The sequence below is a fragment of the Phacochoerus africanus genome, chromosome 8, assembly GCF_016906955.1.
Source record: "Phacochoerus africanus isolate WHEZ1 chromosome 8, ROS_Pafr_v1, whole genome shotgun sequence".
Classification (NCBI taxonomy): Eukaryota; Metazoa; Chordata; class Mammalia; order Artiodactyla; family Suidae; genus Phacochoerus; species Phacochoerus africanus.
This window is the reverse complement of record NC_062551.1, coordinates 168576513-168601060: the sequence shown is the minus strand read 5'-3', so window position 1 is coordinate 168601060 and position 24548 is coordinate 168576513. Positions and strand designations below refer to the sequence as shown.

At 46.9% G+C, this 24548-nt stretch overlaps 1 long non-coding RNA gene across 1 annotated transcript in view; it reads right to left on the bottom strand.

Moving 5' to 3' along the window:
- LOC125132370 (uncharacterized) overlaps positions 1-24548 on the bottom strand; it is a 167191-nt gene that overhangs the window by 73430 nt on the left and 69213 nt on the right. The gene's annotated exons all lie outside the window — the stretch shown is intronic.

The window sequence follows — 24548 nt, the reverse complement described above, 5'->3', positions numbered from 1 at the left end:
CTGGGCACTGGCTGCCGGAAATGTCACCAGCCACACAGCTTGGAACTGGCTCTCCCGCGGCCACCACAGACCCAAGCCCAGGCAACTCTGACAAGGCACAGAGCCACCACAGGAAGCCCTTGGCTCCTCTCCCTGCGCTGCCCCAGGCCCTCTCGTCCCCGCTGGACTCTCCACCCTGCCCTGGGGGAGGGGACAGCCAGAGGCCAAGGAGCCAGGCTCCAGCCACACGGGGAGCTGAGCTGCCTCCAGCGGCAGGGAGAGAGGGAAGCACTGAAATCCCGGTTCTTCCAGCAGGTCAGAGGAAGGCGTCTCCATTCAGGTTTCCAAGATTTGGAGCAAGCGCTCCTGACAAAACACCCTGTCCGCCCACTTAAAAAAAGAAAACCGGCTGAAAACAGGACTGCTGACCCGCAGGAGTTTCTCTGCAGCAGCTCTTCCTCCCCGTCTAACGTCAACCACACGCACCGAGGTGTCACAGTCAGAGCATCCCAGGGCTGTCGGGGGACCAGAGGATCACCGGTCCATCCGCTGCCCTTACCCGTCCCAGAAAACTCACCAGCAAAGGCGGACTTCCTGACCTGGCCACCCAGGCAGGGCCTGGTGAGGCCACGCGAACACGGAAGAGCAAACCGGTCTTTGTAGCCACCAACCTGAATCATCCCGGCTGGGATTTAAGCTTCGCGCCTCCCGTGGCATCTCTAGCAGGTTCAGTGGGACTCACCAGTCCAGCCTCACCTCACTCTTTTCTTCTGGCCAAATTAAACCCTCTCTCTCTCTGGACTTTTGTGTAAAAGTCGTTTCTCAAACCTTTAATTACGCTGCTTTATTCTTTAGACTTCAGAGACAAGCCCCCCGGAGCTCAGTGGTGGCTAAAAGGCCACCGGGTCCAGCCACGCATGGGATGGTTCATTCACCTCTCCTGCTTCGGCTCTGGGGCTTTGGGTTTAGGGGGCGGCAAACCGGGGCTCAGACACTGACTCCTTCCCTCTCCTCCAAGAACCAAAACAAAAACCAAACCAGACCCCACATTTACACGACCAAAGCATTCGCGGCAGTGCTGGGAGCCCAAGAGATGCCATGAATACAGCTGATGCTTTGAAGACTATGGGACAATATGACGTAGCTGAAATGTCACTGAGGGAGAGCCGATTAGGGCTGATAAGCTCATGCGTGATTTTGCACAAGCCCCTAAGGAGCAAGCGCACGGGCTTCCAGAAAAGGGTCCTGGGAAAGCCCGAGCTCGGAGGATCGAAGGTGGGATGAGGGTCAGGGCACCCGCTCAGAGGCAAATCAAAGGCCGTCAGGAACCAGGCTGGTTCTCTCCACAAAGTAGGGCAGTTTTTTCCCACAGTGTCTCTGCAGAGTGGGAGGTTTGCCCCTGAGACGGCAAGAAGACAAAGTCTGAACAGGGGTTGGCCCCAGCTCACGCTGGTATGCCCCAAAAACAGAAAGGACAAAGAAGAAGAAAAGGAAAAAAAAAGAAGAAGAAGAGAGATTTAAAATCAAATAAGGGAGTTCCCATCGTGGCGCAGTGGTTAATGAATCTGACTAGGAACCATGAGGTTTCAGGTTCGATCCCTGGCCTCGCTCAGTGGGTCTGGGATCCAGTGCTGCCATGAGCTGTGGTGTAGGTCGCAGACACCGATTGGATCCCACATTGCTGTGGCTGTGGCGTAGGCCGGCAGCTTCCCAGACCCCTAGCCTGGGAACTTCCACCTGCTGCGGTGCCGCCCTTAAAAAAAAAAAGAAAAAGAAAAAGAAAGACTACACAATTCTAGATGCACTCTGATGCTCCAAGAAGAAAGAGAAACGCCTCCAAGCTTTCTGATAGGAGAGAAAAGTCAGGCTGCTTAAAAGGAAAGAAAGTCAGGTGGACATCACGACTCTGCAACACTAGGCTAAAAGACAGTGGCACAATTTTCATAAAATCCTAAGGAAATATTGTAACGCAAGAATTCTACCAGCTGCCAACTATAATTTGCCTCACGTGTGATGACAAAAGAAAGGCATGTTCAAAGACATAGAAATACCCTTAATTAAATTTTAAAAAAAATTGCTTGAAGATCTGTTCCAGTCAAGGGAAAAAATAAGCCAGAATAATAAACTCAAGAAAAGAGGAGACATGTTATATAAGAAAATGCAATGCGGAAGAAAGCCACTAAAATGTATGGGTACGCCCAAAAATAATCGACAATGTGGTCGTAAAGTTTAATTTGCACATAAGATAGGCAGAAAGAGAGAGAAAGAAATGAAGAAGTCTGGACTCAAACTTCCACATGATTTCAGCAACAGCAAAAACTGGGAAATCTCAATGGAGATGGGTAAGTAAACTCACTGGAATAAAAAATAGGGCAGGAGGGTCACTGGGGAAGGCAATTTATCACCTCTCTTCCTCAGACCACACTAAAATGATAAGAAGGAATTTTTTAAGTTCACATACACAATGACAAAGGAAAGAGTAGAAGAGCCATTAGCCAAGGAAACCGAAGAGGAAGAACGGAGGGGACTGAACAATGAAGGTGTGTTTAAAGGCTACAGCAGATCAAACCATGCAGCACAGTCACAGACCCTACAAACAGACCGATGGGCGTGAAGGAAGCATCAAGCACAGCGTTTGCCACGTGATAGGGAAGTGATAAAGATGAATTTTAAATCAATGGGGGAAAGAATGTGTTATTCAATAAACAGTGCCGGACTGAGACTATTTGAAAAAAAATTAGGTATGGTTTCTAACTCACACCTTACATGAAATACATTCTAGCTTCACACACACACACACACACAAATACCACAGGGAAAAGCAGATGCTGTGTATGACCAATAAATCACAAACAGTTATAAAGTCGGTTTTTTTCAATAGTAGAAAGAAAAGAAACATAATGGTTCGCCATTAAACACCTTGGTGGCAGGTAAGTCGTGGCCCCCAAAGGAATCCACTTCTAGTCTCTGGAAATTCTGAATGTGACCGTAGGCAGCAAAAAGTGTGATGAACTGAGGGAGCTTCAGAGGGGAGGTTACCCTGGATTACCTGGCAGGGCTCTAAATATAATCAAAGTATCCTCCTGAGAGGGAGCCTGACGGCAGAGAGGAGGGGAGACGTGATCACAGAGTCAGCATCACAGCAATGCAGCTGCAACCACAGAAACTCAGAAGCCACCAAAAGCCGGACGAGGCAAGGAACAGACGCTCCCCTTGGAGGCCCTGGAGGAAGCACAGCCCTGCCGACACGCTGATCTCGGCCCAGCGAAACTGATTCTAGAGTTCTGTCCTCCAGAACTCTAAGCAAAGAAACACATTGTTTGGGGTTGTTTGTTATAGCAGCCGTCGGAAACTAATACAACCACCAGGATGAAAGACAAGCCTTCCTAGGGATCATGGTAATTATTTTTACTAGCAACAATGTTCCTGTGTGCCTGGCACTGCTGAATTACACACATAGCTGATCTCATTTAACTCACATGCAAGCAGGCAGAGTGGAGAACCGGGGAGTCAGTGGCTCCACCACTCAGTCGCTTGCATGCCTGGGCAAGTTCTGTAACCTTTCAGTGCTGCTTGGTAGAATCCATGAAGTAGAAGCAAGAACGGAACCTACCTGACGGGGCTGTTGAGGATAAAGAGAGACCAACTATGTAAAGGGCTTAGAACTGTGTCTGCAATAAGGGTTTTGCACAAATGGGAACTACTGAGAGTCCTCCCTTATGCTGGGCTGCAGCCTGTTTCCCAGAGCGTCTTCTCGCTGATGCTAGTTCCTGCTTTTGGATACACACAGAACAAGGGTCTCTCCTCACCACCTGACTGTCATTTACACACCTGAAGACAATGACCACCTCATTAAGAGTCTCAGCTTCTCCAGACTAAAAGTAACCGATGCGTCCATCATTGCTCTTGTGAATTCACCCAGAGCTCCTTCCAACCTGACCAACTCCTCCGGACGAGTCTTTAGACTTGATTCCAGACTAATCACCATCCTTGTTCTAGAACAGCCGGTGGCAAACTACAGCCCTCCCTGTAGGGTCTTTTATTTATTTATTTATTTATTTATTTATTTATTTATTTAAATAGCCTGTGAGCTAAGAATGGTTTTTACGGATTTTTTAAGGATCGTGAAAAACAAAAATAGAAAACAATTTGCAACATAGACCATACATGGCCTGCAAAGTTTAAGATATCTGCTATGCCGCCCTTTTCAGAAAAGGTTTGCCAGTTCCTGTTCTAGAAGACCCCACCCTTCTATCAATGCAATGAAATATTGCCCAAGACTTTTTTGCAAAGAAGGTGCACTACCTTATCCCACCAACTTAACTGTAAGGCTGTTAATTGTTCAGTCAGTATCCATGCTCCCTCCCCTTCTTAACTACTAATAAAAGTCTTAGCTATGAACACGGCCACCAGGTAAGATTACATTTCCCAGTTTCCCTTGTAGGAAGGTGTGACAGGAGGCTAGGATCTAGCCAATGGGATGTAACCAGAGGTGAAAAGTGTAATTTTCTGGTCCCACTCTTAAAGGGAAGGACCATACCCACGCCCCGCCACCCTGGCCCCCGCCCCTTCTCCCTTTTTCCCATTGCCTGGAACGTGGATGAGGGAAGCAGAGCAACAAGACAGAAGGACCCTGGGTTTCTGGTGTTGCTATTCCATCCTGTACTGGTGATTTGCATCCCTGTGAGACGATTGTGACCTCGGTAAAGTAAGCCATTGTTTTTTGTTTTTTTGTTTTTGTCTTTTTGTCTTTTTTTTTTTTTTAGGGCCACATCCATGGCATATGGAGGTTCCCAGGCTAGGGGTCCAGTCGGAGCTACAGCTGCCAGCCTACACCACAGCCACAGCAACACAGGATCCAAGCCTCGTCTGCAACCTACACCACAGCTCTTGGCAGCGCCAGATCCTTAACCCACCAGGCCAGGGGTCGAACCCACAACCTCATGGTTCCTAGTTGGATTTGTTTCCACTGTGCCACAACGGGAACTCCAGGCCGTTGTTACTTTAAGTCTTTGGGACAGCAACAGAGTGTATTCCCTAACCAATACAACCATGAGTGTTAACTCCCAAGTATGTATTCATTCATTTATTTATTTATTTGGGCCACACCCAATGCATATGGCAGGCTAAGGGTTGAATCGCCACAGCCACAGCAACACAGGATCCGAGCCTCCTCGTCTGCAACCTACACCACAGCTCTCGGCCATGCCAGATCCTCAACCCACAGGGCGAGGCCTGGGATCAAACCCGCATCCTCATGGCTCCTAGCTGTGTTCGTTAACCGCGGAGCCACCAAAGGAACTCCCAAGTATTTTTTATATTTGTCGCTGCGAAGCCACCCACCTCCCCCATTCTGCAGCCCTGCAGTTAATTTTCTGGATGCCATCACAAGACCTTGTATTGACCTTGTGAGAATCAGTCCATCTTTTTAGCCTCACATCCAGGACCTGATTCTGTCATCCAAAGTAGCTTCTCTTCATTCCAATTTCACGTCACTTTCAAAAAGCACTTTAGGTGCAGCACTCAAACTAAACGCCACGCTCATCAAAGCACCTGATCAATGTGGAGTATAACGTAATGGAGAGACTGGGAACCCGGTTCGTGGGGGGAGAAAATGACAGGTGAAAGTGAGGTCGAACGAAGGAGACGCGCTTAGGAAGAGCTGACTGTACCCCAGGCGCGCCGGCCGCTGTGAGCTGCCCCGCTGTTCTCTCACTTGCGAAATACTCATTCATTCACTCGCTCATTCATTTATTTTTAAAATTCTAATTTTAATCTTTGGAAACAGTCACTACAAATCCCCCCTGTTGGGGCAGAAAACTGTCATCCATAAACACTGATGAAAACACAGCCCATGCAAACCTCTCCTTGTCTGTGTGTGCCCCCCGCCCTTCAGACACCCGAGGAATATGCAGCCAGCACTTCTTGCAAGACTTGGAGTCAGAGGTGAAAATACCCCCAGGCACCTGACTCAAGAATTGTCCAGTGTAGGACAATGGACAGTACTTGCACAAACGTCAGCCGTGGGTCACCTCAAGACAGGTGAGAAGTAAGCACCTGCAGGTCTCCGCAGAGCTGCAAGGGAGAAGGGCCGAGTGAGCAGGCTCTGGGTAGCATCAGACTATGGGGATTCAACCCCTGTAGGTTTGAGTCAACTATGGAACCCTTCCCTGCCTCGGTTTCCTCCTCTGCGAAGGAGGGCTGGGTTATTCTTCCCAAACCATCTAAAGCAGAGCAGCCCCTCCTTTTCTGAAGAGGATGGGCTGGAGTCTTATGTCCTTGTCCGAGGACAGACTATCCAGGGAATACCAGCATGCAGATTCAACCTTGGTCTGTTTGAGTCCCAGCTCACGCCCTTTCCTATTCCAAAGATGAGGAAGGAAAATGCCCTGACAAGGGCAGAAAGTAAGTGACCAAATCCTGCTGAAAAGGAGGGCATGCCCCCCCGAAGGACGGTCTCAGGACTCTTAATGCCATGCTTGAGACAAGAGCCGCCTGAGGTTAACGGGTGCGGGGTGGGGGGTGGGGGTTCTTCTAGCTCCCTTAAGCGTTTTCATCAGTTGGATGGAATAACACCCTAAACGGTGTTTAAAAAACAAAGAGCTGGTTCAAGTCGCACCCCCTTCTTGCAACATTCAGTCTGTTCGAGGACCTTGGCTGGGAGGTTCCAGTGCGTTAAAAAAAAAATCAGCCAAAGCCAATGTGCATCTCCCTTCTTGCTTCTGGTTACCTAAAAGTAAATTATCCGAAATCTAAAGTCTCACACACACACACACAGAGACAGAGAGAGAGAGAGAGAGAGAACCTTAGAGCATTGGTTCTAAACCTTTCTTTTGCTCCTGATGCCTAAGATAGGAGAACCACTATCAGGGACCTCGGCGAACCAGCGGAGAATATTGGAGAGGCTTCCAGTGCAAACGGAGTGTCGTATAGGACAAAGCAAGCTTCTCAGACCTACTGAGACCCTACTTTGGGTGGCCAGAGACATGGCACGTGCCCCAAAGGGGTACTCTGAGCCCCAAGCAATCCTGCACTGAGACAGACCTCGCAGTTCCCATTCAGGGACCCCCTGACTAGAAAGAGCTCCAACAAAAATCACAAACACCAGAAACTATATGTAACTTATAATGTTCCCCTGGGATCAAAAACCCACCTGCCTTCAGGGGCCAGCGAACCGCCTAGGCGTGAAAGAGCGTGGGGAGGTAATCAGGCTTCCTCGCCGATCCGACTCTGAATCTCTAAATTCAGTCAACGAAAGCAGACGTCAGGGGACGGACTGCCTCCTCCTCCCCAGGACAATCACCGTCAGCCGAACAAAGACGACGAGGGGGTAAGAAAATTCACCTTTCTCTTAGAAGGAGAGAGAAAATGAGCTGCCAAGACTTAGGGAAGACAGGACAAAAAGCCAAAGTAAGATCAGAGAGAGTCAAAGAACACCCCTAAAATCCAACAGCTTCAAACGATCTGGCTTAGCTGGCCCATCGGTAACGCTCGGACTCAGCACAGCGAGTCACCTGGGGGCCCAGGCGACGGCGAGACGTTCTTCTACGCGTCTCCTTCACAGTCTAAAGGGGTCTGTATCTTTTCCTTGCAGCGCAAAGGAGCCTTGACCTCTTTCCTTGCGGTGATGTCATCAAAAGCTCTCCCAACATTTAAAAATTGCTATTTTGAAAGAGTTTTAGGCCTAGAGAAGACTCGTGAGGATTACATAAAGAACTCCCGTGTACTCCCCATCCAGCTGTCCCGCACGTAAATATCTCACGCAACCATAATGCAGTCATCCAAACCAGGAAATTGATATCGGCGCAATACTCTTAACCGAACTGCAGAATGGCCTCCGATTTTGCCAGTTTTTCCACTGAGGCCCTTTTTTTGTTCCAGGATCCAATCCAGGATCCCACATGGCCCTTCTCGTTTGCATCCTCTGAACTGTGACTATTCCTCAGTCTGACTTCGTTTTTCGTGGCCTTGACACTTGAAGAGCACGCATCAAGTAGACTGCCCTTCAGTTTAGGTTTAGGTTTGTCTGATGTTTTCTCATGATTAGATTGGAGTTGTGGGGTTTTGTGAATGAGATGCTTCTATCACTTTTTTCTTTTCTTTCTTTTTTTTTTTTTTTTTTAGGGCTGCACTGCAGCCTGTGGAAGTTCCCAGGCTAGGGGTGGAATCAGAGCTACAGCTCCCGGCCTACACCACTGCCACTCGGGATCCAAGCCACATCTGCAACCTACCCCATAGCTCACAGCTCACAGCAACGCTGGATCCTTAACCCACTGAGCAGGGCCAGGGATCAAACCCGCATCCTCGTGGATACTGGTCAGGTTCGTTTCTGCTGAGCCATGACGAGAACACCTGTTCTTTCTCCTGTTCTACCATCCATCATTTAACAATATAACTTGCCCCTCAGCACTGCTTTGGCTTTGTCGCACAGATGGGACAGGCAGTCTTTCCTTTTCATTGAGTTCAACATTTTTTTAAATCTTCCTCTTTGACATTTAGGATATTCAGACATAATGACTTCATTCCATTACAGCTCGTGAACATACTTCGTGATGTGTCTATCATTTGAAACTTGTTAAGGCTTGTTTCGTGGCCCCAAATACAGTAGCCTATGGTAAACATTCCTTGGGCTGCTGGGCAGATGTGCTGTTGGGAATACAGTTCTATAAATGGCAATTAGGTCAAGTTGTTTGATGATGCTGTTCGGGTCATTATATTTTTATTGCTATTCCTCCTACATGTTCTACCATTTACTAAGAAAAGAGCACTCAAGTTTTCCAATATAACTGTGAACGAATCTATTGTGCTTTTCAATTCCACCAGCTTCCGCATGATGCACTTCAGAGCTCTGTTGTAAACGACACACATATTCAGGGTAATTACTTCTTGGAGAACTGAGGCCTTTATAATTACTTAGTGTCCCTCTTTATCCCTGAGCGTAGTTCTTATTGTAGGGTCTGTTTTGTTCAAAATTCATCCAGCGGCTCCAGCTTCCCTCTGTATTTGCACAGTGTATCTTTTCTCCAGCCGCTTCGTCTTTATATTTAAAGTGAGTTTCTTGTAGACAGTGTATAGTTTGGTCTCGCTTTTGTTTTAAATCCAATCTGACAATCTCTATCTTTTAACTACTGTATTTGGACCACTCATATTTAGTGTGATTTTTTTTTTCCCTTTGGCCATGCTCGCAGCAAGCAGAAGTGCCCAGGCCAGGGATATAGCGAATTTTTTTTTTTTCATTGTAAATTTGAGGGTAATTCTCCTTCTAGCTCTCTACAGCTTTGAGTAAACAAAAACCCTGCTTTGCTTAAGAGACATCCTTATATATTCTCTGCAACAGCAAGCAGGAGAAGGTACAGCAGGGAGTCAGGATAAATCACTGTCCTCGTGCCAACTTCCCAAGGGGCTTTAGGAATGATGTACGTCCCAGAAACACTTCTCTCTGTTGTTTTTTGAGAAATGTAAGTTGTAGGGGGAAAAAAATCCATGTGGGTTAAATAAAATATAACCATACACTGATTTTTTCATAAACTGTAGATCAGTCAGCTGTAATCCAGGGCAATTGCCTGGTTGAAAGCAGCTACCAGCCTGCAACTGCCTAGCAAAGAATATGATGCTACACGACAAACCTCAGGGACAGCTAAGAACAAAATAACGGAGATTTCTAGCCTCCTTTAGCCCATTTCAGAACAGTTCACGCATGCCACCATTCAGTAAGAACTATGACAGGTGACTAATTGCTCAAAATTAGGCCAATGACAAAAATGTCATGCCTTTGTTTTATTATTTATCATATATTCCCCAAAGACAACTCTTTCCATTAACCATTAACACCAAAATTACATTGCTAACAACAATGGCAATGGAACAATATCATTTAGTGATCACTTACCACTAGCCAGAGAAATTAAAACCATTTTTTCATTTCATCATTACACTCAGTGAGAAAACTGGGGCTCGGAGGGATTAAGAAAGCTGTCCAACACACAGACTTAGCATGGGCTAGAACCAGAATTCAAACCCAGGTCCGACTTCAAAGGTCTTGATGCTAGTTAAGATTTTGTGTGTCCCGTTGAGTATTTCACCCCGTCCTTTACACCCGCTGGAAGATGTCCACTCTCGCTGAAAAACCCAAAGCACCAGGAAGGTCTTACTGGCTGACATCAGTGGTCCAACCAGGACATTCAGCTTCCGAGTGGTAACAAGGGACCGTTGGTTGAGAGAGGATGACCCCTGACCTGTATGGGTTGGTTGCAGAGGAGGATAAAACTGTCCTCCCCATTTTCCGAATTTCTCCCCACCCGCCCCATACGTGTGTGTGTGTAACACATATTCTTGGCTTCCACGTAACGTTGCATTATGATGCTGCCATCACTAATTTATTTGTAGTCTTCTTGAAATTATATATATATAATACGTAACATATATATAAAACCACAACTAACTGTTAAGAATAAAGAGCTCAAAACCAAAAATATGGAAAACAATTTTAACTAAAAGTCGATCGACTGATTAATTAAACAATAAAGAATCAAGAGCTCTTAGGGAGACACTTACTCTCTAATGAGGAGCTATAGCACAACACTCTACAGTTACCTGAGACACACGGAGTACAGCCACAGCCCGGAAATGAGCTGCAAAGACAATAATGCACTCCGCCACTACTAAGTCTTCAGCTGGAAGAGGCAAGCTCCACGCAAGCAGAGTTCTCCTTCCCTAACAAGCCTGGGGAAATTCAAGGGTAAGTGGAGGTGCCCTCCATAACCCAAGACGGAGGAGCACACCAAGGGGCCCTGCCAAAACCCCTGAGTGACAACAAAGCCAGAACTGGCTCTTCTGGACCTTTACAAGATGCACATGGAAAATGAATCTCTTCAGATGACACGCTGGGGAAATAGCCAAGGGCAACTGACCCGGGAGCCTCTGTCACCGCAAACCCCACCTGGCCTCCCCGAACAGTGGGGATGGGGGCGGGGAGGTGGGCCTCACCTCCATGCCTGTAATCCGTTCACAACACACCCGTGAACTGCCGCCCATCGGGCAAAAGCTCTTCAAAAACCTGTGCCAACAAGTAGTTCAGTTGTGTTTGATGTACGCTACTCAAGAAGTTAGGAAAATGTAAAACACCTCAGAGCAATATTTTCATCCAAAGTGGTTCATGTTAAAACATTCGGATGCTTAAAGGGTAAGCTTAGTTATTGGAAAGATTAACTCCTCAAACGCCTTGCTCCCTGAAGATGCGGAGATGCTAGATGTGACTACCCCGCCTTTCATCAGGCTGCCTATCAAGTCATCCTATTATCTCAAGATACTGTCTTAAAGGCAGAATCAACCTTAGCAACGCCTACCATGGAGTTACAGTATTTGAACGACCATAGGCTCCAATGCTGGGGCATTTTGGAGGGGAAGGGAGTTTCGCTAATAATGACACTGCAATCACAGGAATAAGCCTGGACCACCCTAAGCAAGTCCAGACATTTGGTCACTCAAGTATCAGACCATGCCCGCCATTTAGAACAAGGAAACCGAAGTTTACCTATGCTCTTCTTTAAAAGCAGAATTAAAAATAAAATAATAGGAGTTCCCGTCGTGGCGCAGTGGTTAACGAATCCGACTAGGAACCGTGAGGTTGCGGGTTCGGTCCCTGCCCTTGCTCAGTGGGTTAAGGATCTGGCGTTGCCGTGAGCTGTGGTGTAGGTTGCAGACGCGGCTCGGATCCCACGTTGCTGTGGCTGTGGTATAGGCCGGTGGCTACAGCTCCGATTCGACCCATAGCCTGGGAACCTCCATATGCAGCGGGAGCGACTCAAGAAATAGCAAAAAAAAAAAAAAAAAAGACAAAAAATAAAAATAAAATAATAGATGCTGGTAGCCAGACACTAAAAACTGAAACATATAAAACAGAAAATAAAAGTGTGCCGTCTACACTCCCTGGAATCTCACTTCCCAGATATAACCTCCATCAACCGTCCGCCTTTCAGTCCTCTTCCACGTGCAGAGGACAGAATTCCTAAATACTGTAATCTGAGGCCGGATGAATCCATACCAAACGGCCCAAAATAACAAACGTCTATCCCACACACTGGGTTCAGGTGGGGGAAGAGCCTTATGATTCGGGTGACTTGCCGTCAAAACCACTGGGAGTAGCCCTTCTGTCCTGGGCACAACGTTGGTTCGACAAGGTCACACAAGTCTTTTAGAGCCAAGGCGGTGCAGAGAAACTTTCTCAGGCTTCTAAGAAGACTCCTTCTCTAGCTCACTGCCACATGTATTGAAGTTGAAAGGACCCAAGGCCCAAGACGGCAGCCACGGAGCATGTGCAATGGGACGGGCACGAGTTGCGACATGACATAAGTGCCCAAAACAAACTGGATTTTAAAGGCTTGGTATGAAAAAGGCACAGGAAGTAGCTCACCAATAATCTGTGTCGGTTCCCTGTGGACGTGACGACGCGTGTGGCTCACATTACAGCTCTCTGGAACAGCGCTGGCCCAAAGCATTTGGATCCCTGAAAGAGCCAGCTTAATGGCAGCCTTACCCGTGCACCTTTGAGCTATGGGGACTCACAAATGTTTATTTTGCTTAAGCACGTTTGGGGTGGGCTGTCTAGGACTTGCACCCGCCAGTCCTCACAGACGCGGGAGAGGCAGTCATGTGAAGACCCATACTGTCCAGGCAGGACACTGCTCTTCCATGAATGGCACGCCATGGCCACTTTTGTCCACGCCAGGAACCTTGCTAACGGTGTGTCCAGATCTGCACAAAGTATTCCACTCGTGGACAAGTCAACCGTCTTTTTTTCCTGTTAACACCACTGTGTGTGCCCGATACATGGCACGGCTTTCTTTCAGGTCCTCCAGGGGCAAAGCCCTTTCTTCCTTCCGGCCTCTGCACATACTTTCCCTCCTGCCGGCAACATGCTATCCTTTGTTTTCTTTTGCCTGCTCCTTCCAGTGGCAGTTTAAATGCCATCTGCTCAAAGCTGAGTTCCCTGGCCACTCAGCTTAAAATATACCACCCTGCCACTGCCTCTCATTGCACCTCATCGTCTCTGGATGCGTGGAGCAGAATATACGTTCATTTCTTCAGCCGTCTGTTTGCGGTCTGCTCCCCTCCTCCCCGTCATCCCATACCCTGCGTTAGTGCGCGCCGTGGCTCTGTGGTTCTTCCTTGACCCCCCAGCACCTGCACCAGCAACACACAGGAGACGCTCAGTAAACAGCTGCTGAATGCCAGGCGCGAGTGTTAAAGAGGGCAGGAGAAGGCGACGTAGCACGGCATGGCCCCCTAGGTGAGCAAGTGTAACGAAGCTAAGGAACGTCTCTTGATGGTTCATACTATATCTAGCGGAAGCACAAAGGATGAGAACTGACAGGTGAACAGCCGGTCTGGAAGGATCCGAAGAGTCAGTGGCTCCCTAGACCCTCCCCCAGGCATAGAAGTAAATGATGGGAGACAAAGCATTCCTGAATGCCGCATGATGGAAATTCTGCCGGAGGTTTTGGCACTCTGTTTGTGACAATCTGGTTCCCAGGCTCATTGCTACGAGCTGACTGCAGAGACATGGGACCATGCGGGGTCTGCTCTAGGAGTTCTCACCTGACGCTGCTCCAAAGACAAGATCAACTCCTGACCTCGGCTTTGGGGACCTTCTCATGAACTTGGCTGAAATGCTGACCCGGTTGTATCCAGCCAGTTTTTCCGGGCTCCATAAACGTGAGAATAACTGCTGTTTTCTGGCTCACATTCTTGTCCTCATGTGAGATCTATTTTGCCGGGCTTATTCATCTTACTCTGAATGTCAGGGAAGGGGGAAGGTTTGTTACTGAAATGCGTCAGGACTGATGTATAATAACCGCTTAATTATGCCTATACACGTGAGGCCCCTCTCTGTTTGTTTGTTAAGGCTGCACCCTCAGCATATGGAAGTTCTCAGGCTAGGGGTTGAATCAGAGATGCAGCTGCTGGCCTACACCACAGCCACAGCAATGTGGGATCCAAACCCCATCTGCGACCTACACCATAGCTCTCGGCAACGCTGGATCCCTAACTCATTGAGTGAGGCCAGGAACTGAACCTGCACCCTCATGGATACTAGTCAGATTCATTACCACTGAGCCACAGCAGGAACTCCAAGGCCTCTCTTTGAATGAGAATGTCTCTTCATTCTGCTTTAATGTGATACATATTTTTAGTCTGTTAATTTTATTATGGAAAAGTGGACAGATACAACAGAATTCATGAAATACACGTTATGACATAAATCACAAAAGAAAAATGACATTCTTGAACTAAGCACCTAACTTAAGATCAGACTATTATCTCTGAAGCCCTCTTTGTGGTCTTGCCTATTGTTTTGTTGTTGTTTTTCTTTGTTTCTTTTTGGCCGCACCCTCAGCACTCGGAAACCAGGAATCAAACCCATGCCACAGGAGAGTCTCAAGTCACAGCAGTGACAAGGCCAGGTCCTTAACCCAATGCACCACCAGGAAACTCCCTTTTTTTTTTTTTTTTAAAGAATGCAGACACTTAATCCAAGAACCTGGGCTTAGACTAGACAGGTGAGAATCTGAGAGGCGATTTGGTGCTGTCCACACTGCAGGTGCTGATGAGTCTTCAGAAAGGTGGGAGAGCCACCATCTCTCAGAGGAAGAGAAAAGTGTTTCTCTTCTTTTTCTCTTTGATTTCTCCCCCCGCCCAACACCATTTCTCAAATTCCCACACCTCCTTTCTCTGCTAGAAGGACCAGAGAAGTCCACCTGCAGAGCCTGCAGCTCTGCTTCCTTTTCTATCAATGGATTGACTTTCCATTAGGGTTTACGGGGTGTTTTTTCTTAACAGAATCGGGCATGCGCTAGAAAACCAAACATCGAGATCATAGAACAGGCAGCCATTTATTTACTGCAGATATACATAGATTTGATAGTTGGAAAATGCTTAAAAGAAAATTAAAGCCAAGGTTCTTGTTTCAGAGCTGAGAAAACCAAGGTATAGGACTTGTCTGAAGTCATTCAGCTAAATACATGTCTTCGGTCTACAAATCATTATTTTTATTTCCCATTATTGAATTTCTATTATTGGTAGATTTCATCATTGAAAATTCAATCGCCTTATTGACCATTTTGCTTTAGTCTGAGGCATCTGGCCCGAACCAGAATATCAATATTTTCATTTAGCAATATTAATAAAGATCATTTTTGAGCCATACATAAAAGGCAATGTCTGCTCATCCCAATACAAAACACTTTATTTTAGTCATAACAGCACTTCTGCTTCCCATCAAAAGTCCTTAAATATTCCGTCACACTTGTTTTATGTGCGCACGTTCTCTGACGCGTGTGTCTACTTGTAGCAAAAGCTAGGATACGTTCACACGCGGGAGCAGCACGCATGTGAGGAGCATCACGCGGACAGAAGAGGAGAGAGAACCGTCGCTATGTGCGGCCACGAAGGAGCGTGCATGGAAATGCACGGTGCAGAGGAGTATGCGTAGCATCCACTTTTTGGATTAAAAAGAGACGGAAAGTAATACTTATACATATTTCCTTATGTCTTCAAAAAGAAGAGATGGAAAGATAAACCAAAACCTTAAAAAAAAAAAAAGATGACTTCGGGATAAAGGAGAGAACAGTGCAGAGGGGAAGGGAACGAAGCTAGATCTCTTTTTATATGACATAGTTTATAGGTTTTGTGGGGGTTTTTTTTTTTGCTCTTTTTTTTAATTTATTTTTTCCGCTATACAGCATGGGGTTTTTTTTTTCATATTTTATAGTTTTAAATTTGAAAGCATATAAAGGTTTTATTTAACTAAAAAATAAAATTGAACAGAAAAGAAACAAAGTAATCCATACATATCAGTCAGAAGTCTTGGGCGGCTTCCTACCACCTACCCACTAAGTGCAAACTCCTCATCCCGGCTTTAGCATATTCTGCATCTGCCCCGCCACTCATTCCCATCTTACTTCCCAACCCACCTCCTCTCCTCACCCACAAACCAGTAACATGATTTGAGTACCCAGTTTATCTCTCCAGCCAGACCACAGACCTCTTGAAGATGAAATCCCCCCCTGGTCTGTTGTGGACACCTTCAATGCTCAATCTCTGGAGTCGCCATAATACAAATTGGTGGTATTTCTGGCATTAGCAAGCTATTGGCTGGAAAATTTGTATTTATTTTGAAGAATTCAAGGAAGGCAGAATTCTTTGAAAAATACATCAACTAGCTGGCCAAAGCGTAACTTTCTAGTTATAAAACAAAGAACAATGGAAGCAACCCAAGTGTCCTATGGATGAATGAAAAAATAACACGTGCTATATCCATACAATGGATTATTATTCAGCCTTCAAACGGAAGGAAACATAAAAGGACCCTCGAGAACATCCTGCTAAGTGAAACAAGGCGGTTGTGAAAGGACAAATGCTGGGCGAGTCCACACACGTGAGGTCCTAGACTAGCCAAGGCCATGGGCATGGAAAGCAGGATGCTGGGAGCAGAGGGAGTGAAGAATTACTGTTTCGTGCGTACAGAACTTCAATTCTGCAAACAGCTCTGAGGTGGATGGTGGTGATGGCTGCGGTAACACTGTGTAGGTACCTAAGGCTACTGAACTGTAAACTTAAAGATGGTTTCAGCGGTAAGATTGATGTCATGTATATTTAACCACCCTGTTTAAATTCTTTTAAAAAACCAAAGAAAATGAGCCATGAGAATACCTTTTAACGGTGACCTTTTAATACATTATTTCAATATAAACACAATGGAACCAAGGCTCTCCTCTCCAGGGCCATTAAAGATCACCTATGGAAGACAGAGTTGACTTTTGGCTTAAAACACGGCGCCACATGCTCCCCCAAGAGTATTTCCAACAGAACCATTCTGCCCTTGATCTGCTCTGCCCTCTCGGTTTTGTGTAACTAAGAATTACACAAGGCTGATTAATTTAAAAGGTCTTCCTAAGATCCGGATGGTTGTTCCCCATCAAAGCTCTGTATTGGCATCGATCCATAATCTTTGTGTTGATGCTTCTGAGTAGAATGCTCTCTCCTTCCCCTCTGTTCCCACAAGAAAAATCACCGCACTATAGTTACCGCTGAGGTTGAGAAAGCACTTGGGAAGAATGTACCTTCTCAGGGTAAAACTCGGCATCTTGCACCAACCACACGAATGCAAGACGTAAATAAGAGAGGAAAGCTGTTTTCGGGGGGGCGGGGGGAGAAGTATGTGCAAATGCTCTGTACTTTCCAGTCAATTTTTTGTACAACTAAAACTGCTCTAAAAAACAAAGTCTTTTAATTGAAAAAAATAAAGCTCTGCATCTTCAATTCTGAGTTGTTGATACAGCAAATGACCTCATTGACCCATGAACATAAAAATGATGCTTTCTTACTAAGGAAATATATACTCATTTAAACATGCAATATATCTGGCCAGAAATGAAAGGCTATTTTGCTAGCCAGTCATCTTTCTAAAATATATCTGAACTTTAGGGGAGGAAAAATCATTACGACGCAATCCCCAAGTTACAGCCCCCTAGTTTCTGCTCCTGACTGTATTAGAAACCCCACGTTTCTAACACATGGCTTTGCTTCTCTCTGGCCACTTAGAAAGTATGGCCAGACATATTGAAGCCCTTGACCTTAGAGGCAATTAAATACTGGAAGAAGGAGGAAGATAGTGAAATGCCCTTCTAAGAACTATTTAAAATGCAGATAACAAGCTTACACTTACAGCTACGATGGAATAGCTGACATCAAACTAATCCTCCTGCTAAGAACATTCTATAAAAGCTGGGAAAGACCACACACATGTGAACGAGGGAACACATGCACGTGCGTGCGCACACGCACACACACACACACACACCTGCTGCTTGAAGATAATGAAGAACAGCCAAAACTGCCAATACTTGAGGGACAAAGATCGCAAAGAGCATAAATGCTCACTGAAGGGAGCCCTCTGGCTGAGCTACATTCTCCTTTAAGGACAGTGAATAGCACACAATGCAGAGCAGAGAGGTCAGGCAGAAATCAGCAGCCTAGAGACCGCAGCAGTCTCAGTGGGCTAGAAAGACAACCGGAATTCATGGACCGCTGAGGAGGAAGGGGTCATTAAACACCAGGCTTTCAATCAAGACTCTAGAAGAGCCATGACCTAAGATTAAGAACAAACTAAAATAGTCCAGCCTCAACTGGCCCAAGGTGACCTTCCCATGCTCTACCCAGGAAAATTAAACCCTCTCGGAAGGAAGATGATATCCAGAGGCTCTACAAATTTTCATACATAATGTCCAGCATTCAAGGAAAAATACCAAACCCTCCAGAAAACAGAAACAAATAATTAAAAACTAAAATGAAAAATAGACAGGAGAAACAGATCCCCAAGCGACCCATACATACATATTGGAGCTATCAGACATGCATGGACTTCTTCACTAACTGGCGAGATACTTAAGCCAATACTTCACAAGAAAAAGAGAATACCTAAATGGCCTCTAAGTATATGAAAAGAAACTCAATATCATCAGTCATCATAAAAAGCAAATTAAAGCCACAATGAAATAACACTACAAATCTTCCAGAATGGTTCAAATAAAATATGTTAAATGCTGGTTAGGACTAGATCAATTTGTGCAAAAAACTGCCGCTGTAAAAGTAAATTGATGAAAACACTTCGGAAAGTTGGTATGCAGAAATTACAAAAGCTAAACATACATATGCCCTGTGATCCAATAATCCTGCTTCTGGGTATATACATTTAAAAAAAATGAGTATTTATATCAACGGAAAGACAATAGCCATGAATATTCACAACATCTTTATTTATAATATCTCAAATTGCCCACAGCCCAAACGTCCATCAACAGCAGAATGTATATTCTAAGGTACCGTATGGATCCAACGCGATAACCTAAGACAATGAGAAAGAAAACCTCACCCACAGAATCCAGGCTCAATGAAGCTCATACACATGGCACCGCGGTAAAAAGCCAGACAAAACGAGAACATGCTGGATGATACCCGCTGATGAAAAACGTTAAACCAGGCAGAACAGCCTACGGTGGCATGACCTGGAATGTGGTTACAGTCAATGGAGGCAGATGAGCACTGGGAGAGGGCACAGGTAAGACTGCGGGTGTGCTTGAAACATTCTGTTCTTACTCTGGGCGGAAACCAGAGAAACGTGATCATTTTATGAGCTTGTAAATTACAAACCGTACCCTTAAGATTCGCGCACATATAATATGCTTAAATAAAAAGTAACCAAAATATGTACGATAGTTAGAAAGAAATGATTTGGACACCTTAACACTCTGGAACAATGGGGGCAGAGGGCACTTGGACTGGCAGGCTCACTCCTCCTCCTGCACTGCCACCAACTCACAGCTCCCTTCACCAACACACACACCCTCTACACCCCTTTGCACACGTCGGCATATGCACATACGTTTAAGTAAGCACAACGAGCTCATTGAAGACAACCAGGAAAAGATATTACAAATTCAGAAGGGGAGAGACTCTCATTCATACCCCAACACTCAGAAGGTTTTTAATAATGGGACCATTTTATTTTACATTTTTCAATGATCGCTATCTTTTTAGTATACAAGTCTGATCATTTTCCTCTCTTCTTAGAAGGTGTCAAGTTATTCCACCACCTATGGGACAGCGGTGACAGGCTGAGGATACTGGGTGTTCTGTGTGGCCCTGTCTCTGCTCACTCTGTGCCCGATGCCTACAATGCTCTTCCCTGACCTCTCCAGCCTCAAAACCCCCCGCTCACCTTTCAAGGCCAGGTTCAAATTTCACTTCTGCTTAGACCCTACTTAGATGACACCTGTCACAACATGCTGTGATTATGTGGGAGGCAGCAGAGCTGTTACTGCTGACTCTGGAATCAGGCTGCCTGGGTTCAAGTCAGATCTGTGACTTGCTAGCTGTGTGACTGTGCCAATTATTTAATGTGCCTTTGCCTGAGCCTCATGGATAAAAGGATAAAATACCAGAATTCTGCTCAGGATAATTCTGGGAGGACTCAATGAGTTGACCTGGTTAAAGCGTAACCCAGCCCAATGCCAGGCACATAGCTAGGACTCGGACTGTCAGATGTCTGTCTTATTACAATCGTCAGATGTCTGTCTCTTCACCCTGGGCCATGCACATCCCACAGGAAGGATTTCTTTTTTATCTTTTTACCCCCTACTTCGTGCTCAGTTTAAAGTGACTTATAAATGTGTGAGAAATGAATGAAGGACCTGCCAAATCTTCCTGACATACTCTCTTGCTACACATATTCTCATAATGGGGGGAAAAAAAAGAGGAGGAAGGTGGGGAGGAAAAAAAGGGAGAAAGGAAATGGAAGAAGCGAAGCGAAGAGGAGGAAGGAGAAGGGGGGCGGGAAGAAATGCAAAGGAAAAGGAGGAGGAAGCAGCAGCAGAGGAGAGCAATGACCTGCCGCTGCCAACGAGGGCACTTGAGTCTCGTGTCCACAGAAAACAGGCATCAGCCACAGGACCCCACCGGCAGCAGCCCCTCTTGGTGCTAACTCTTTGAAACTCAGGAATACGTTGGTCCTTAATTTTGGTACAAAGCTCAACACTGCATTCTGGCCCCTGGGCCAGGCTGAGTTGCACAACCAGGGCTCTGCTCAGAGGGGGGACCCTCAGATGGAAGACCCCCCCAGGAGACAAGGCTGCAAGGGCTGCACAGAGCCTGGACAGAGAGCTCCAGGTCACGCGGGGAGGAAGAAGGCGCCAGGCATCCCAGGCTAGGCATCCTCTCATCCTCAAATTCCCCAGGACAGCTGCAGGGCTGGATGTGTGGAATATTTAAAGGTTGCCTTGCAGCCCAAGTATCTTGCCAAAACCTGCTTTTACTGACTCCAGATATACTGGCTTCTGCTTCTCTTCCAGAGTCAGTGATAAATCCCCAAGAATGCATTAGTGATTGCGAGCACCCATAAAAAAAGAAAAGCCTTTGTTTTTCTGATGAGGGAGGCTACATAAATTTTTAACTGATTATTAAGAAAAAAAAGGCCAGCCTTTGCAGAAAAAAAGACATTTCGCTCTGCCTCCGACTGAATACCAAGGAGGCCTCCGGGGCCCTCACACTGGCTGGAGCCTGGTGGTTTTACCCCCGGCGCGGTGGGGCTGGCTCTACCCTGCCAGCTGGTCTCAAGGGCGAGCCCCAGAATCACTGAAGAGGGATCACAGTCCTCAGGAGTCAAAACCCACAAAGAGAACGCACGACATCCTGGTGGCTGGCAGCGCCATGGGCTTGCCGAGTTGTGCAGAAGCATTAAACCGGGACCTTGGAAGGCGGTCAGGCCTGAGTGTGTGTTCCAGCTCTACCACTGGGTAGCCAAGCGGCCCGGGGCAACTTACCCCATCTCTCTGCATCTGAGTTTCCTCATTTGTGACATGGGGATAAGAACAGCATCCACCCCCCCCCCCCCGCCCCCCGCCCAGGGGCGTGGTGAGCACTAAACAGATAACGCCCAGAAAAGACTCGGGAGAGCCTTTGGTACACGCCCAACCCACGCAGTCGAGGCCAGCCGTTGCGACTCTTACTTAGGAGTCACCTTCTCCGTCTGCAGGGTTCTCCTCTAGGGCTTCCACAGAGACAGAAAGTCCAACTTGAGGCTGAGGATGCGAACCGGAAATGATGATGAGAGCAAACCTTTTGGCATCCCTGCAGTGGTCCAGGCACAGTCCAGGTGCTGTCTACGTATCGTATCTCAGATATTCCTCACAACCGCCTACCATCCAGGTGCTATCGCGGACCCCACTTTACAGAGGGGAGTTCGAGGCCCAGGGAGGCAAAGGGGGAGGGGCGAGGAGGGAAATCACTTGGCAGACTGGGTGGTCGTGGGTGGGGAAGCTGGAGTGGTTGTTTTAAAAAAAAAAAATGGTGCAGGAAAGGAAAGGGAATCTTAAGAAGTGTCTCTGCGGGTTATGAATTAGTGCCTTCAATGTTCTTACATTACAACACAAGTTGAGATGGGAGTTTTTAATTAGTGGCCCCACTGTCGTCTCGAGACCACCTAAGTTCAGAGGGCGTAGTTAAGTAGGAAGGATGCCTTTTCACCAGAACTGCAGGCTGGTCTCCTGCCACAGCAGACACGCATCCTAAAGCCAACCCCGACCAAGGACCTCCCAGCCGTCCGTACGCCACCTGCAGTCAGGGCCACTCTGGTGGGGAAAGGGGCTGCCCGAGGCCTCGGAGACCCAGGCCCACGAGCGCAGCAATCCTCCCCACGTGTCTCCCGGGCACAGCTCCGTCTGTGCTTTCATTCCCCCCCCCGTCTTTACTAATGAACGTGCGACTCAGAGGTTTAATGAGACACCAGAAGTTAAGCAGGAGGGAAGCCCATGGAGTAAACGCATCATTAAAATTACGAATGGACAGAGGATTTACAATCACCGTGGAGACGGGGCGTGCGCTGCGAGGACTCGGGGCTTCGGCTGCTGGGAAGAGGGGCTCTGGGACTGAAATTATTTCTGACAACGATCTGGAAATTGAAGGACAATTCTGGAGCCCTTCCAGGGTCAACAGGGGCCACCTAGGACCCCTCCCTCTGCTCCCCAAATGATCCAGCCTGGGAGCCAGGAGTCACTCCCAGCAGAAGCCGAACAGCAGCGAAGGCCGAATTCGCCAAGGTGCCGGTGCTGACACCACAAGGCACTCGTGTCAGTTACTCCCCCGGTGTAGACAAGGTCCTGCGGGAAATGATAAGTTAGGCGAAACTGAAAATCCGTCATCAACTGGATTTTCTCTCTTGAGTCCAAACCTAGAAACATTTCGCACCTGCGAAGGCCCGGCTGGGGAGAGAAGCGATGAAAGATGGGGGGCGTGCTGCCTTTCGGGGAGGGGGGCTGGACTGTGGAAGTTCACACACCGTTCCTGACTACCCATTCCTGATTCCTGCAAGGTCAGGGAGATTGAACCGGTTCAAGGGGCTAGGAGTTCTTCGGAGAAATGAAGGCTGATCGGAAACAAGAAACATAACACTCCCTGTGTCAGGATCTCTGTGAAAACAGCAGCAATAGAAAGCATGTTCTGGAGGTCCCGCTGTGGCTCAGTGGTAATGAACCCGACTCGTATCCATAAGGTGGTGGGTTTGATCCCTGGCCCCACTCAGCGGGTTAAGGATGCGGCATTGCTGTGGGCTGTGGTGTAGGTCGAAGACGCGGCTCAGATCCCAAGTTGCTGTGGCTGTGGTGGAGGCCAGCAGCTGCAGCTCTGATTCTTCAACCCCTAGCCTGGGAATTCTATATGCCACCCTGCATAGGTGCAGCCCTGAGAAGGAAGGAAGGAAAGAAGGAAGGAAGTTCTCCCCATGAGTCCATTCCCGGAGTTTCTGAAACTGCAGCCACTCCAGGTGAGCCATGCCAACCGACCAGCAGTATAAATCCATGCCCAATACCAAGCGACCTAAATGTGGTATCTTCCTCTCTTATTCCCATCCAAGGATGCCTGGTGTTCACAGTGGGTCAAGACCACCCCGTCTTTCCTTCTAGAACACAGAAGCGATGGCCTCGGCAGGGCTGTGGACAGCTCAAAAGCATTTCCACTAATGGAAATAAAAAGAGGTATGTGGGCCCCAAAGCCATATACGGAGTTTGAAAACCATTTTTCACTTTCGTCTGAATACAAGTGTGACAGTGTTTGAGCCGTAATGGGCCAGTTACTGCGATACAATCAACTGTGAAGGAGAGGGAATTAGAAGGGCCTCCTGCCTTTGAGTCTTTTCATTTGCATACATTCTCCAACTCCTTTCTCTGTGCTCAGGTTGAAAGGAAGTGAATTCTTTGGGTCCTCCAAAAAGCCTTATAAATGGTGGGGAAGGGGCCAAAAATTTACTTTCAGTCAAAACTGCATGCTTATTTGGTAAAAGAAACGCACACACACACATATTTAGAAGGTAAATTTAGGGAGTTCCCAGGTGGCCTAGTGGCTAAGGATCTGGCATTGTCATTGCTATGGCGTGGGTCACTTGTATGGCACAGATTTGATCCCTAGCCTGGGAACTTTCACATGCCATGAGCATAGCCAAAAAAAAAAAGAAAAAAGAAAAAGTATGTGTATATGTGAAATTAATGATATTAGCATGAAAGGATTCCGTTATTTATTTTCATCTTTACGCAATAAAATGAGAGTGACCTATGTTTTACCATCCTTTCTAAAACTCTACCTCCTACCAATCTGTAAGCCACCCTAAAGAAAAGTTTTTAAAAAGTTCTGCATCCCTAAAAAACTTAACGTTTTGCCGGAAAAATGTGTACGCAACTAAGCAAAATTTTACCAAACAATGGAATACAATCCAAGATTGTACCATCCCATTCCCACTCTAATCCCCTAAGTCATTCATTCCCTAAGACACTGCCAAACAACCGGTAGAAGTTTCTCATCAGTAGTTGTCAATAAATATAAAACATTTAGCACAACCCCAGTCTGCTGCAGTGGGACAAAGGGTGGGCTCTGGAGCCAAGCCACTTGGGGTCAAGGCCGGCTCCCACGTAAACAAGTAGCTTCAGCAAGGAAGTGAACTTCTCTGAGCCACCCGCGTCCTCAAC